Below are 15,173 nucleotides of genomic sequence, written 5' to 3'. Positions count from 1 at the left end.
TTGTTATTCAATTAAGTTATGCATGGAAATTGGGTGCGCGCCCACAGTTCGAGTGCCATTTATAGAATTTGGAGGTTTCTGCCCTGCTAAACTAGAACACACTTCATCTGCAGTAAATCACAGTTCAAGGAAAGTTAATTTTTCTAACATTCCATTGGCAACCTGACAATATATTTTGTTTATTTTATAAAAACCTTTTGGAACAAATTATATTGCAAGTTGGTCAAATGAATATTTAGTACAGTTCAAAATGTGATTTACTGCAGATATAGTGTTCTTGCTTAGCAGGGCTGTATAGCTTGTGAAGCCTCCTGCTTCGGATCCCCCTGGACATGTCCTACTCCGCCTTCTAAGTACAGGTCTGGCTCATCACGGAGGCAGTTTGCAGTTTATTTAGGCACAAAACATATAAGATAATCCTTCAGGTAACAGTATGGTAATCCACTGAGTAAATAAGGTACTGACTCTGCTGTCCAAGTGGCTTGGCCCCCAATGTCCAAAATCCTGCACTCCAAAAAGGAAGGATTCCCAAAATACAGTAGTTAACCCAAAGAAAATAGTTCAAGCACCCCAGAAGTTCATATAAAACAGTTTATGCCAAGCAATTCCCAAAACACAGCAGTTCAAAGGGTTCAAAGAAAAAAAAACCCAGCAGTTTAAGCAGAGCACTACCTTTCCCCTCTCCCTCCTGTCTTAATCACCACAGGGAGAGTAAAAGGGTCCCACCCAACTTGGCCAGCACTATCTCCTGACCACCACCCAATACCCAACAGTTGTAAACATGCTCTCTTAACTACCCTTCTGGGCTAGCCACCTTTTCCCTTTTTCTACCAAGCCTTCATACCATGCAGCCAGCTGCTGTTTCTCCTGGGTGCCTCCCAGTTTAGCCAGATCAGAAGTATCCATGGGCCCCTCTTGTCTTCCCTCCTCCCCCTTTTCTTCCCCTTGCCAGTCCATGGGTTCTTCACCACACCCACCGCTCAGCTGCTCCTCATCTCCCTGATTGGGTAGGCTCAGAACCTCTTCCCTTAGCCTAGTTCTCTGTAACAGGTTTTCCCAATTTCCCCCTCTTGTCCTTCTCCTAGCAACCTCTGGGGGCTGTTGGGAATGGAAGTCCCTGTTTCTATGGTATATCCTACTCAGGGGCTGTTGGGAGTTGTAGTTTTTCCCTTTCCACCATTCTTCAGGGGAAAAAGAACCCTCTCTCTTTCTCTCTCCAGCCCCCTCCTTCCCCCTTGCGCTTTTATTCTCCCTGTCCTCCTCGTATTCTTTACAAGCTTTAATATACACATGTTTCCACATTAGCAAGTAGATTCCTAGGTCTGTTCATACGTATTTTAATAGATGTTTATTTTCAGGGTGAGGAAAAACCTTTCTGAATGTTATCTTTCTTGTGTCGTTTGATGAATTTTAAGATGATTGAACACACAAGAATGATGACAGTTTGCAACAGATCTGCTCTTTCATATTCAATGAATGAATCCAAGAGAAAAAAAGTAGCTCAGTGTAAAAATGATATACTTGTAATTAACTTCTTTCTAATCCAATTTCACATCCAGGTATACTCGTGCCCTACTGGAAAGAAACCTGAAATAAATGAATTTAAACCATCTATCATTTTACAAGAGGTTTACAGATAGATAGCTGTAACCACATACTTAAATATATGAAGAATTCCATTTAAGTCTCATATATATATTTGGAATCTGTATGTGTCTATGGAAATCATATTTTATTGTCACCCTCAACTACTGATTCTACTTACCAACCTGCAGTCAGAGGTGATGTTATGACATCAATAAACAGGAGTAGGCATAGGGGCAGAAGGGGCGATGCGCCCCCTCCCAATATGACCTGTCTATCCCTTGCATCCTCAAAAGGTCACGTCAATACTATTCTGAAAAACATAATAAAGTGACAAGTGTCACCCATAGCTGTACTGGAAAAGCAGTGGGATTGCAACCCTAAGAGAATTATAGAGAATTAAGAGGTCATGTGTCACGATTCAGGAAAGATGAGCCCTTGGGCCGCAGCTGAGTTGGTGCTACCTAATCAATCTAAGGGTGAGCCAGGCCCCAACTGGAAGCAGGCAAATCACCTAGACTAGGCACAGGCCAGACAGAACTAGGGACAAGGCTTAGCTAGAGCTGGAGACAAAGCTCAGCTGGAACTGAAGGCTTGGCTGGAGCTGGAGGCTTGGCTGGAACTGGAGTCCAGGCTCGGTGGGACCTGAAGGCTTGGCTGGGACTAGAGACAAGGTTTGGCAGAAACTGAAGGCTTGACTGGAGCTGGAGGCTTGGCTAGAACTAGAGACAAGGCTCAGCGGGCAGACTGGAGACAAGGCAAAAGGCAGGAAAACTGGAGGCAGGACAAGGCAGGCTGAAGGCAAGGCAGCTGGAGACAGGACAAAGCAAGGCTAGGCAGCTGGAGACAAGGCAAGGCTGGCTGGAGGAAAGGCAAGGCAGCTGGAGTCAGGGCATGGCAAGGCTGGTTGGAGGCAAGGCTCCTATACTAGTAAGGACTAGGTGACCTGTGTTACAAATGCAGTGATAGAGAGGGCGCTGTCTCCTTACATAAGCTCAGGGTCATGATGTCATCAGTGGTTGCCCAATCAGCTTTCCTGCTGCTGTGCCTTTAAATAAATGTTCCCAGTGTGCGTGCGCATGCCTAAGAGTCAGGCTCTGGAGTGGCCTGAACACCCAGCACTGCACCTTGGAATGTTGGTGATGGCACAGGCAGCCTGTTGTGCCAAGAGGGCCAGCTGAAGCCCCAGAGAATGCTGCGTAGTCAAACCCCGATGCCCCCCTTAGGTGAAAAGGTGATCTGGGGTGCAGGGCATAGTGGTGGCCATGACAATACCTCCTCTCCAAGGATCTTGCTCCCCACAGTCTTGACAGGGGTCTACATGGAAATGTACGATGGAACCTTCTGATAAGCAGCAGAGCAAAATAGTGGCCAGCAGACTCCCATGAGCTGTCCTCGGGACCATAGGCCCTCCTGGAATCAGGGATGTCCTGGACCCTGTATCCAGGGTCTGGTTCTTCAGGCACAGTACATGAAGTAGAGGTTGGGGAAGCTCCTTCAGAAGATCTTTAGCCATGTAGACAGCCATGGCCTGGGGACTTAGATGCTACAAGCAAGCAAGCCTTACCCCGAAGAGGCCTCTCTCCCAGCAGAAGATCCATGGCCATCTATGTTCAGGCATAGGGGAACCATCTGGGTTTTCAGATGTCCTTGAATATTTCCATATACTAATGAAACTGGAATGGTCTTAGGTAAATCCTGGGTAGGAATTTTAAAATGCTGAACAAGAGCTTTGCCTATGAAGTTCCCTTCTGCTCTAGAATACAAGAAAACCTTGATACTTTTCTTCCCTTGATCTAAATCCAGCACTGTCATGACTAGGGATTGAATATGGGGAGACCTGGGGGAGTAGGCCTAGTGTCGTGTCCTTGGCCAAAACACGGCCTGAAGGTCCAGACTTGTTAGGACACATGTGCATAATGTTCTTTCTCACCACAGCAGAGGCATTAATTCAGTGCTGCCACCTCTGCTTTTCCTGTGCAGAGATAGGGGAGGGATCCACCTGTATGGGATCCTTGAGGTCAAGAGGTAAGCCTCCCTAGCAAGGGATGCATGTATCTTGCTGATAGCCAGGTGTAAGTCGGGCCGTCATTCCGAAAGGTTGCTGTTCCTGAGCGTGCTCTTGGAACAAGTAATTGACCAGATTATAGAGACCAATAAGATCATCTAGTGAGGTAGGAAGGTCCCATCCTGCCAGCTCGTCCTTGATTTGGGGTGCCAACCCCTGCCAAAAGGCCACAACAAGACTTCCATTGTTCCAGCTCAGTTCTGAAGCTGAAGTGCGGAACTGTATAGCATAATTCCCAAGGGTCTGTGTCCCCTGATTTATTCTAAGAAGCTTGAAAGCTGCCGATGTGACCTTCCCTGGCTCCTCAAAGACCTTCCTGAATTGCATCAGGAAAGAGTGAAGATCACTGAGCACAAAATCGTTCTATTCCCAAAGCGGAGAAGCCCATGCAAGAGCTTAGCCAGACAGCATGGAGATAATGTAGGTTGCCCAGGCCCTATCTGAAGAGAAGTCTGTAGCTTGGAGTTCAAAAATTATTAGACATTGGTTAATGAACCCTCTACAGTCTTTGGGATTCCCGTTGTATTTAGGCTGAGCCACAAGTTAAATACCAGGAGTTACGGAAGCAGACTCTGGGGCTGGGTCTGGACCTGGAAGAGCTGGAGCCTGTTGTACCGCCAACATCTGGTAGTGGTCCATTTGGGCAGACAAGTCCTGGACAGAGTCAGTGAGCTGCTGGACCTGGAGAGCCAGTTGCTGGAGCAACTGCACGATAGTAGACTCACTTGAGCTGATGGCCTTTGCAATCTGTCATAATTCACCAAAGGTGATCCCTTGAGCCATAGTTGAGTTTGCGCTACCCAGTCAACCCAAGGGTTAGTTGAACCCCAAATGGCAGCAGCTAAGTCACCTAGACTAGGCATAGGTCAGACAGAACTAAGGACAAGGCTCAGCTGGAGCTGGAGACATAGCTCAGCTGGTACTGGAAGCTTGGTTGAAACTGGAGACAAGGCTGAGCAGGAACTGAAGGCTTGGCTGCAGCTGCAGGCTTGGCTGGAACTAGAGACAAGCTCGACAGGCAGACTGGATACAAGGCAAGGCAGACAAACTAGAGGCAGGACAAGGCTAGCTGGAGACAAGGCAAGGCAAGGCTGACTGGAGGCAAGGCAACGCAAGGCAGCTGGAGACAGGACAAGGCAAGGCTGCAACACTAGCAAGCACTAGGCGACCTGTGTTGCAAAGACAGTGACAGAGTGGGCACCACCTCCTTACATAGGCCCATGGTCATGGTGTCATCAGTGGATGCCTGGTTGGCTTCCCTGCTGCTGCGTCTTTAAATAAATGTTCCCGGTCTGTGCGCATGCCTAAGAGTCCTGCACACCAAGTCCCATCGAGTTTTCAGGATATCTACAATGAACATGCATGAGATAGAGTTGAATGCACTTCCTCCTCGGTATGCAAATCTATCTCATGCATATTCATTGTGGATATCCTGAAAACCTGATGGGACTCAGTGTGCCCTGAGGACTGGGTTGAGAAGCCTTGTTGTAATGTATACAGTTTCCAATGGATGAGATGTGCCATTTGTGCTGGGGGGCAGTTCCATTAGGCACCAGGAGAAGAGCATAGGATAGACAGAGCACAGTAAGGCAAGGGAGGGAGGAGACAAGGAGGCAAGAATGTCCAAAGGATACACTCCTATGTCCACTGAGGAGGAGGAAATGAACAGCATTGTTAATGGGAGAACAGTACCCAGAGGCAGATACAGGACAATGCCAATGACTGTCTTGCTTCACTCAGGAAGAAAACAACCACATTGTGGAGTCTGAGACTGGAAAACTTCAGCCTGCTGTTTCAGAGAGATTCTACAAGAAAATATCTAGCAACAAAGAAGCACATTTGGGAAAAAGTGAATTCAGATAGTAGCTGGCTACAAAGTGTGAATGTAGTTATATCCATGGGCATTCCAGCTAATTTTCAAAGGGAAACTGCAGAGATTTTCTTTTGCTCCTTATATGTCCATATATTATTCTTCAATTTTAACCCAATTCAAAATGGCCTCACCCTAAGTGGAGAAAGGTAATTTTCGATAGGGACGTGGCAGGTTCATGCCCCATTGTTCCCTCGAGTCTAGGTGAATTTTCACAAAAGTGAACTTTCAACTGGACAGACAGATGGATTGAATAGTTTTTTGAAAATAGGATTTGGTTAGAGCACTAGCACCACAGAATACCAATGAGATAAAAGGAGAAAATGTTTTCTTTTGAAATATAAGCAATGCCAGTGACATTTGAAACCCAACATTTAATTTCATTGCTCTTTCTCTTGTGCAGATTGGGATCCAGACTGCTTGGGTATGGATAGTTTGAATGTTAGAATTTTACCATATCGTTGCATACATTAGCTCCTGCTTTGAAACATTCTTGATTTTAGGAGTATCCTACATGTTTCTCTTTGATATCCAAGACATGTCACTTGCTCACTGTTAGCAATGATAGACAGAGAGTGAGAAGAATACATTTATTTGTATCCACTCAACAAACATCTGTAGAGTATTTTCTTTTCTGGCATATGAGCCAAAGATTCGATGAACCTCTTCTCACTTTTCTGCTGAACATGTAAGTATATTTGAGTCTCCTGGCTCACATCTTCAGCCTTCTCTCAAGACCTGCGTGATAAGAGTTAGAAGGAAAACAAAGAATGGAAACAGCAGACAACCACAAGTTCGGAAATGACAGTCCTGCATTTCGTGACTGTGGTCCCCAGCTCCTGCATGGATAAATGGTTCACATGCTGATTTCAGCTGGTGGTGCCCCCCTGAGGCCGATCCCCTTTCATATGTAATGCCTAGCAGTGGGAGTAGAGGTGTTGGTCTGAAAAAAACACACATACACACACACACACACACACACGCGCACACAAGTACAGCTTCAAGAGCAAGAGAGCTGGGAATAATTATGAATAGCTAAATTTGATATCTGGCTGAAATGAGCTGGATTACAAACTGAGGGTGGTTTGGAGGAGTTCTCTGAAACTCAGCTCAGGATATTGACTCACACATAAAAATGCCCCAGTGCAGCCATGGGTTCCTTTTATGATGAGTTAATTTGCAAATAGAAGTTATGAGTAGAGTCTAAATATATTTATTGTCAATTCTGAAAAAAAAATAATTTAAATAAAGCAATTTTAAAGCAAGAAATTTCCAAGATATATATCCCACTTCTGTGTCCCTACAATGATGAGATCACTGGCTCTTCAGTTGTTCCTACTGAAATCTCCTTTCTGAGCCCTTACGTTTGGGATTTGAACAGGCTTAACTGATCATTCTCACTCAGTGGTTGGTGGTTCAACAAAAAAATAGACAGTTTAGTAAAAAGAAATGATCTGCAATGTAACATCCACACTCTTATCACCTCTCGCTTAGACTATTGCAACTTGCTTCTCACAGGTCTCCCACTTAGCCATCTCTCTCCTCTTCAATCTGTTCAAAATTCTGCTGCACGACTAATATTCTGCCAGTGTCGTTATGCTCATATTAGCCCTCTCCTCAAGTCACTTCACTGGCTTCCTATCCGTTTCCGCATACAGTTCAAACTCCTCTTATTGACTTTAAGTGCAATCACTCTGCAGCTCCTCAGTACCTCTCCACTCATCTCTCCCTACATTCCTCCCCAGGAACTCCATTCACTGGGTAAATCTCTCTTATCTGCACCATTCTTCTCCATCGCTAACTCCAGACTCTGTTCCTTTTATCTTGCTGCACCATATGCCTGGAATAGACTTCCTGAGTCAGTACATCAAGCTCCATCTCTGGACGTCTTCAAATCTAAGCTAAAAGCCCACCTTTTTTATGCTTCTTTTAACTCCTAACCCTTATTCACTTGTTCAGAACCCTTATTTTATTATCCTCACTTTAATATTCCCTTATCTCTTATTTGTCCTGTTTGTCTGTCCTAATTAGATTGTAAGCTCTGTCGAGCAGGGACTGTCTCTTCATGTTCAAGTGTACAGCGCTGCGTACGTCTAGTAGCGCTATAGAAATGATAAGTAGTAGTAGTAGTAGATTATGCAAGGAGGTGAATCCTTATAGAAGATGAACCCTATGTTCTGTGATTCCATTTCTTTACTTTTAACACCTGCCATATCCCTTCCGGTATTAATTTGGAAAGACCCCATTCTCTGGGATGATCCTTAGTACCTGTACTTCACAAGGAGGTGATGTGTTCTTCCCTTGCTTTTGCTCCTTTGAAATACTGGGAAGACACTCCTTTCCAACCTCCTCTGGGCTCCTCTTGCTGAAAGATACAGTTCCCCCCAGCTCTAACAGAATGCTTCCTGACACTTTGCACAGAAGCCAGATTACTTTGCATAACACTGGTCACCAGTGCTTTTTTTGAAGGAAAAAAAGGTACCAGTACTCATACAGTGGGAGTCATTATCTATAGCTCTACCCCCACAGTAGCCACACCCATTTTACCAGCCATGGAGTATATAAAAAGCTATAATTGAAAATAGTACACAAGTCCCAACAAAAGAACCCCTAAGACTGACTATAAACTAATAAAATATGTAGACAAAAAAAATCAGCTGAAACCCCCAAAAACCAGACTCTGGCATTCAGGATAACACCAGAAAAACAAAACAAAAACGTCCCCTTGCTATAAAAATAGCAGACATAAATTTCAAATATTCCATTCACTATATTACAAATTAACAACTACAGATAAAACAAACAAACGAAGGAGCACAGCTACCACACTACTTTATCTTAAAATAAAAATAACATTCTTTTTTTCTACCTTTGTTGTCTGGCAATGTACTTCTTTTCATTTGTGTTGGTTCCAGTCTCTGGTTCCTACTTTCCTCATCTTCTCTTAACTCTATTGCCAGGATTTCCTGTTTGTCATTTTTCTCTCCTCCTTTTCCCTTCAACTTTCTTCGATTTTATTTTTTTGCCTTTATCCACATTTAGTTCTTTCTTACTATCCAATCTTCCAGCATTTCTCCCCTTGTCCCCCCCTCTCTCCTCATCTAGTATTTCTCCCCTTTGTCCCCTTTTCCCCATTCAACATTTCTCTCCTTGCCGCCCTCTCTCTTCATCCAGCATCTCTCCCCTTCCTCCTCTCTCCCCATCCAATATTTATTCCCTTTGACCCCTCTTTCTCCATCCAACATCTCTCCCCTTGCCCTCTCTCTCCATCCAGCATCTTTCTACTTGCTGCTTCTCTCCCTATCCAGTATTTCTCCCCTTGTCCCCTCTCCTCCCCATCCAGCAACTCCAGTAGCAGAGCGGGAAAATCAAGACGAAAAAGGTGTGAGGCAACACTGCTCAGACGTGAACCGTTGGCTCTGCCGATCCCCTGCCCTTCTGACATCAGCTTCCTGTTCCAGGGCAGGGGGTCGGCAGAGACAACAGCACATGTCCTAGCACTGCAGCCCTGCACCTGCTACTGCTTGCAATGCTGTGCCCGCGGTGCTGGTGCTGCTGCTTGTGTGCAGCTGTGTGGCCACAGGAGATGGGGGAGATGAGCGGGGAAGGGGAAAAAAGGTGCCAGTACACTGTACCGGCATGTACCGGCATAAAAAAAGCACTGCTCGTTACTCTAATCCAGAGGTTCTCAACTAGAGAGTTGCATAGGGAAAGAAATTTCACCCAACCCACTCATCCCTCATACCCACCCGTACCTGCTAAGATCCATTCCATCCCCACAACTAAACTCCTCTCTCCCTACCTGTACCTGCAGGAGTTGATGCTATTATTTCCTCACAGCCCTCTGTTTCCTCCCAACCCCAACAGCCTCCCATGTTTTTTTGGATGGTATTCACTATTTAACCAATGAATGTTGTTCCAAGCCTCAGTCTGGCCTTCCAGCTGCCTCTCCGGGCATTCCAAGCCTCATTCTGGCATGCCAACTTCCTTTCTCCATACATTTCAAGCTTCATTCCATATATTTCAAGCTTCATTCTGGAGTCACCAGAGATTTTGACTACACTCCCACGGGAATCCCATGGCAACTTCTTTCATCCCCGCAGGAATTCTGTGGGGGATTCCCACAATCCCCATTCCTGTGCAGCTCTCTCTTCTCAACCCAGACTTCAGGATACACCCAGTCAGTCAGGTTTTCAGGATATCTACAATGAATATGCATAAGAAATTTGCATGCACGACCTCCATTCTAGAGAAATCTATTTCATGTATACTTAATGTGAATGTCCTGAAAACCTGACTGGTTGGGTGTGTCCCAAGGACTGGGTTGAGAGCCTCTGCTCTAACTGAAAATATAAGACCCAATGTAATTTCTAGACCCTGTTCCAGAAAACATGTTGGAATTAATGGACTGTCTCTATGAAGCAGATAAGTAAAATGTGATATCCCTTATTTGGGGTATTTGTTTATTGAGCTGGATGAAGATTTGATATGAATTAAGTTGAAGACTTGGGAGACTAAAATATGCTGATTAAACTTCATTCTACCCCTGTTTGATGGTCCACATATAGTCATATTATTAAGACTGTAGAGTGGAATGTATTTTTTTCGACCCTTCGCTATGGAATTTAATCTCCTTACGCTGGTATTGAATATTTTTGGTATTTTATAAAGGAAACATGAGTATCTATATGTCTTTATAGAATAGGCACCCAGAATCAGTCCCAGTACTGCACAATTCCTCATATGTAATTTAATTTTAACCTAGACATTTATACTCTGCTTTGCCAATATTGTTCAAGGTGGATAACAATAAAGAAATACAATTACACTTAGTTCCCATGCCATTACAGTATTTAATCAGAATAATTAATATCAACATCCTAGCAAAGACATTTTTCAGAGCCAGGTTTTCAATTGATGCCTAGAAATTTAATAACAGTCCACAGACCTCAAACTCCAGGTCTCAGGTTTTATAGCGATAATAATCCTATTTCTAGTCATTGCTGTGGTTAATGTGAATTGTATCTCTTGGGTTCAATGTAGGCATCTTGAATGAGATATAAGGATATAAAATGCATATGATATACAAGACTAAAACCATGTATAATTCAAAAGATAACTAAGCAGCTTAAAGGCAATCCTTGCTTTCACTTACTCTGAAGGTGTAGACATGTACTCCATGCATGTACTCACATGTTTTGTAAAATTAGCACATACACTGTAATTCCATCCTGCTCCATCCAAATCAACCCCCCTTCTATGCACAACACGTGTACATTTGAACCATTTTGTCAGCATAAGTACTTACATGTATGACGCTGCCACACAATTTTATAAGGCCCACTTTCACGCTTTACATGTGGAAAATGTTTACAGAAGTACATAAGTGTTGCCATACTGGGACAGACCAAACGTCCATCAAGCCCAGTATCCTGTTTCCAACAGTGGCCAATCCAGGTCACAAGTACCTGGAAAGATCCTAAAACAGTACAATACATTTTATATGCTGCTCATCCCAGAAATAAGCAGTGGATTTTCCCAAGTCCATTTTAATAATGACTTATGGACTTTTCTTTTAGGAAGCTAGCCAAACCTTTTTTAAACCCCACTAAGCTAACGGCTCTTACCACATTTTCTGGCAATTAATTCCAGCGTTTAATTACACATTGAGTGAAGAAATATTACCTAACATTCTATTTGCTTTCTTTGCTGCCACAGCACACTAAGCAGAGGGTTTCAAAGTATCATGAACGATAAAGTTGTTCCATAATGTGCAATGATATGACCTGAACCCAATACATTCAAGTCAGTTCTCTTCTCTCCATAGCAATATTTGTGACCTGGATTGGCCACTGTTGGAAACAGGATGCTGGGCTTGGACCTTTGGTGTGTCCCAGTATGGCAATACCTATGTACTTATGTAATACATTCCATTCATAGACGGTTGGTAGCCAACTGTTTTGGGGAGGCTAAAGGGGGCGGAGCTTACCTCCATGGCGACGTCAATGACGTCGTGTCACTGCCAAGAGGGCGGAGCTGACCTCCGTATTCTCCGTGGAAGCGACATCAATGATGTCGCTGCCATGGAACTAAAACAATTAAACCGCACGCGCGAGGGGGTCGGGTAGAGCGGGCGCAACACCCGGAAGTCGACCATTGGGCTGGGGAGGCTTAGCCTCCCCAAGCCTCTTACAAGGGGCGCCTATGATTCCATTCCAGTTCTTATATACCACAATATCCCCAACGGAATTCGGTGCGGTTTAACAAATCCACCACAAATACATTCATTAATACATGTTTTGTAATCTAGATAAAACATATTCTTCAAATAAAAATATTTTCAAAGATTTGCGGAAGAGGCCATAATGGACTAATGCTCTAAGCTTATTAGGTAATGAGTTCCAACACTTAGCTGTTTGATATTGGAAGACTGAAATGAAAACTGATTTGTATACCACTTTTTGGGGGAAGGCATAATTAAGAGCTACTCATACTAGTTAGTCTTCAAAATATTGAATTACCTGTCTCTTGACTCTCTTGCTTCCTCTTTGGCTTTTACTTCTGTTTTTCTTCTTTCTAATATCTCTTATCACACATGATGGAATAAAGGTGCACACCTACTATTACACAGACAGTCCTATTTTAAAAGCAATTTCTTGCTTTGTTGCACCTGTGAAAATAAAGGTGCAGAGACTTCCAGCAATAAAACCATTATAGGTCATAACTTCAGAGATAAGGAACCCTCCTTCCCTCTTAGCCTCATCGCCCTCAAATCCTCTTTCAACTCCCCACTCAACCCTGAATTTACCTAAATATTGAGACTATACACCTATGAGCCGATCCTGTAGCTCAGGTTAGTGCCCGCTGTGACAAAGGCCTCCCATTCCCGCAGTCCCATGCCTCCCAGGCCCCTATGTATCACAAGGGACGGAGGGCAGGAAAGCCACCTCTGAGGAGCAGGAAAAGCACTGCGCCTCAGAGGCAATGCGCTTAAATAACCTCTCCAACTCTTCCATGTCATTCAGGACCTTTCCTTGCCCCACCAATCAGCTCCCTCTCAGTCTGGTTTACCCTTAAACTGCCCGATGGCAAGCCAAGCTGTCAGGAACCGCTGCCCTCTGACCTTGCTGTTCTTTCTCCCCCCTCGCTCTTGATTTCCCTGCCTTCCTGCTTCTGCACTATCCCGATAACACCGGTAAGGAGAGCCCCCATGCTTCACTTAAAGTGTGCCCTCCAGACCAACTCTTGGGTTAGATAAATATTAAAGAGACTTGTGGGTTTGGCAGTGGCCACTAAATATATAAGATCCAAATCCATGAATTTTCAGCCAAAAATTCCCTCTAAATGCGCTGGCAGAATCCAGATACTGCCAGGGCAGAACGAGGGTATTCCCCTGAGCTGTACGCAGGTTGTATGTGCCAAGTGATGCAGACTGGGATTGTTTGTGGGTGTTAGCTCCAGGGGCGTAGCCAGACAACAGATTGTGGGTGGGCCTAGGCAAGAAGTGGGTGGGCACCGTGTTCTCCCCACCCACCCACCCACCCCCACCCCACCACTACCATCACCACCACCCAAAAAATATCTAAGTTGGCAGGAAAATGCTTCTTTCCACCTTGACAGTCTGCAAAGGCATGTGCTGAAAACTGAGCATGCGCAGGTTCCGGTATCGTCGAGAGTAGCATTTTTGTTACCATTAGGCAGAAGTCTTCAGCTGGCGGAGCTTGGGATCCCCACCAGCCACCACTAAACTTAAGTTACTGTTGGGTGGGCCTAAGCCCTAAGTAGGTGGGCCCTGGCCCACCCAGGCCCACCTGTGGCTATGCCACTGGTTAGCTCATGCAGGAAGACAGAGCACAGTTGTATTAAAATGTACTTTAACAAGCTAATTAATGTATTCTATGCAGTGCAAAAAGTTTGCTGCCCACTTTTGATGCATGCATCAGATGAGAATTTTTTCACCAGGTCTGGGGAAGGTTTTCCAGAGAGGATTTCTTGTCACTTTCACATTTAAGTACTGGTTTTGTCTTGTTTTGCTAGTGGAAAGAAGCCCCTGCAAGTTTTAAATGGGGACGATAAGCAACACACGTGCGCATGTCCAAACAAAACCAACAGCATCAGTACACAATTGGTACCTTTTCTTCTGTCCCTAAATATGAGCCTCTCAAAAATTTAAAGTGCAAACAGTTTTTGAAAGGCTGATACTTAGGAGCAGAAAAAGAGGTGCTGATGTGTGCTGACTGGGTAGACCGTGCAGATCTTTTTCTGCCGTCATCTACTATGTTACTATGTGTGCTGACACTTTTGGCTTTGGTTCAGACATGCGCACAAAAAGCTATGCTTACTGCGAAACTTTGTGTACATGCATCCGGCATACTCTCCCCCCATTTGCCGCAGGATTTCTATGCCCTGTAAGGCATACAAAACCCCAACCTTGGCTGACTTCTAATATCCGCTACCTACGTTCCTGTACCCGCTCCGCCAAATGCCTCTGGCGGAAATCTCGGGCCCTTGCTGATTTCTTACACTTTAAGTTCATGCTGACCTCCTTCCAATCTGCTCTTTTACGTGCCAAACAGGATTATTATATCCAACTGACCAACTCTCTTGGCTCTAATCCTCGACTTCTCTTCACCACATTGAACTCTCTCCTCAAGGTGCCCCCTCCCCCAACTCCCCCTTCATTATCTCCTCAGACCCTTGCTGAATTCTTTCACAACAAGGTTGAAAAGATAAACCTTGCTTTCTCTACCTCACCACCTCTCCCTCCACTAGTCCGTTCCCCTCTCTCTCCTTCCCCTCATTCCCTTTCCTCCTTTCCTGAAGTTACTATTGAGGAAACTACACTTCTCCTTTCTTCCTCAAAATGTACCACCTGTTCCTCTGATCCCATTCCCACCCACCTTCTTAATGCCATCTCTCCTGCTCTTATTCCTTTTATCTGTCACATTCTCAACCTCTCACTTTCCACTGCGACTGTCTCTTCTGCCTTTAAACATGCTGTGGTCACACCTCTCCTTAAGAAGCCTTCACTCGACCCTACTTGTCCCTCTAATTACCGACCCATCTCCCTCCTTCCTTTTCTCTCCAAATTACTTGAGCGTGCTGTTCACCGCCGCTGCCTTGATTTTCTCTCCTCACATGCTATTCTTGACCCACTACAATCTGGTTTTCGCCCTCTCCACTCAACCAAAACTGCGTTTACTAAAGTCTCCAATGACCTATTACTGGCTAAATCCAGAGGTCAATATTCCATCCTCATTCTTCTTGATCTTTCCGCTGCTTTTGACACTGTCGATCACAGCATACTTCTCGATACCCTGTCCTCACTTGGATTCCAGGGCTCTGTCCTTTCCTGGTTCTCTTCCTACCTCTCCCTCCGCACCTTTAGTGTTCACTCTGGTGGATCCTCTTCTACTTCTATCCCTCTGCCTGTCGGCGTACCTCAGGGTTCTGTTCTTGGTCCCCTCCTCTTTTCTATCTACACTTCTTCCCTTGGTTCATTAATCTCATCCCATGGCTTTTCCTACCATCTCTATGCTGATGACTCCCAAATCTACCTTTCTACCCCTGATATCTCACCTTGCATCCAAACCAAAGTTTCAGCGTGCTTGTCTGACATTGCTGTCTGGATGTCTCAACGCCTCCTGAAAT

This window comes from Microcaecilia unicolor, chromosome 9 (genome assembly GCF_901765095.1).
Source record: "Microcaecilia unicolor chromosome 9, aMicUni1.1, whole genome shotgun sequence".
NCBI lineage: Eukaryota > Metazoa > Chordata > Amphibia > Gymnophiona > Siphonopidae > Microcaecilia > Microcaecilia unicolor.
The sequence above is the reverse complement of the archived record's forward strand: the minus strand, read 5'-3'. Positions refer to the sequence as shown.